Source organism: Aplysia californica, unplaced genomic scaffold (genome assembly GCF_000002075.1).
Source record: "Aplysia californica isolate F4 #8 unplaced genomic scaffold, AplCal3.0 scaffold00358, whole genome shotgun sequence".
Lineage (NCBI taxonomy): Eukaryota > Metazoa > Mollusca > Gastropoda > Aplysiida > Aplysiidae > Aplysia > Aplysia californica.
Window position 1 is genome coordinate 774,232 of NW_004797628.1, and position 1,694 is coordinate 775,925.

Sequence of the window (1,694 nt, forward strand, 5' to 3'; positions counted from 1 at the left end):
CCCTTTACCCTTTACAACCACCAAAGCTACCCAACTGCGCCGCTCCCCGACCCGGGTAAGTTTTAGTTTCTCTTTCTGTTGTCTCCCGTGAGACAGGTCACAAATTGGGTCGCGGGTGGTTGGAGGGTGCCACTGGGGGGAGCGCCCTCTACCCTTCTTCGTTTCTTTCCCTGTGTTGTTTCTGCCTATCTGTCCCTTTACTGTATGATCGTTATTTTGTCCGTGTTGTACTCCCTACTCAAGCTCATTTAATTTTGAATGTGGATGGTTGACGGGTGCTCTGGTGTGGGGTTTTTTTTCGTATTAAACATCCATCTTCCTTATCTCTCCTCTTTCTTTTTTATGTCCCCCCCCCCCTGTTGTATCACCTCTAATCTTTGGCACATCTGACCTAATTGTATCGTAAGTGCCGTAAAACTCTTACAAAAACTAAAACAGCAGCAGCAGCAACAACAACAGACACACAACCTCATTGGGTAGGTTTATTCGTCACTTTCGCTTTCAGCCATTCCACCAATACCTGCCTGGCGACATTTGCACGGACAAGCTAAATTATAGGCCAGTTACTGTTTGTTGTTGACTCGGTGGAAGAGGGCCCGCCTCCTAACTACATCACAGTTACATTCAGTGTTGCAAGGGGGCGTTAAACCAATACAGTGGGTGGTTGGAGGGTGCTCTGGCGTGGTTTGCTCCTTCTTTCCTGTCAAACATCTATTGTCCCTATCTTTCCTCCTTTTTTTGTGTGTTTGTTACTCTCTTGTAACACCTCTAATCTTCGGCACTTTGTTGACCTTATTGCGTTGCAAGTGCCGTAAAACGTTTACTAAAACTAGAACCAATACAGTTGAACTTGTCTAAGACGGGGACCACCTGTTGTGGATGAAAAGAGTGGACGTCTGAGACTGGTGACCGTCTTACACGGTGTTATTTATAATTTTTGTTTAAAGACAGGGGGAAGGGGTAGTGGGTGGTTGGCGGGTGCTCTGGTGTGGTTTGCTTCTTCTTTCCTATCAAACATCTATCGTACTTATCTCCCCTTCTTCTTTTTTATGTTTGTTACTCTTGTAACACCTCTGATCTTCTGGCGCTCACATGACCTTATGCAGTTGCGAGCGCCCTAACACTTCTACTAAAACTAAAGGGAAGGGGTAGGGGTGGGGGAATGGAAAGTGGCCGTTTGTACTGTTGAATGTCTTACTCAGGTAGCCGGTAGAGCAGGTTGGGCTGTATTTCGCGCACACATTATTATTGTTTTTCTCACGATAGGACTTTGTTTTCTTTTTGGCACAGGTGGGTAATTCCGTAGAGGTCTCCATGGCTTTGTCGACGATGATACTGTGCAACCTACTGGGCCAATGTTGCATGACGGGGTTAGCCTTACACTGTGTATAGAATATACCCCCCTCCCCCCCAAGCCCTTCCCATTTTCCAAAGTGGCTGAACGGCGCCGTTGGTCGGTCTTACTTTTTTTCTTTCTTCCTATGTTGTTTTTTATTTCTGTTCTGTCACTTTCTGTCCTGCCTGTCCCTTGCATGTCCTAAATGGCCGTTATTGTGTTGATGTGCTTGGCTTATAGATGGCTTCGCTTCTCTCAAACAAAGCAAAGTTTTCTAAAAGACAACCCTCCCAACCAACAAGGGAATTTAATCTTTTTAAAATGAAATTCCATCCCCCCTCCCAACCCCCTTCCCCTA